This window comes from Lipotes vexillifer, unplaced genomic scaffold, assembly GCF_000442215.2.
Source record: "Lipotes vexillifer unplaced genomic scaffold, Lipotes_vexillifer_v1.1 scaffold200, whole genome shotgun sequence".
NCBI lineage: Eukaryota > Metazoa > Chordata > Mammalia > Artiodactyla > Lipotidae > Lipotes > Lipotes vexillifer.
Window position 1 is genome coordinate 708797 of NW_006790475.1, and position 284 is coordinate 709080.

The window sequence follows — 284 nt, forward strand, 5'->3', positions numbered from 1 at the left end:
GGGGGCCGCGTTCCAAAAAAAAAAAAAAAAAAAAAAAAAAATAGAGTGACACTTAATACAATTCCTTTATTCTTTCTCGTATGTCTATGGGTCAACAGCACAATTTTGTGGACCTCAACCAGCTTGGCCCAGTGTCTGGTCTCTGAGTCAGCTAGGTGGCTTTGCAAGTTGCTCTGCTCCACCTGGTCTCCTCCTCCAGCAAACTAGTCCAGGCTTCTTCTCATCATGATTTAGGCTGGGAACCACCACATTTTCTTGGCCAAAGACAGTCCCAAGGCCAAGGC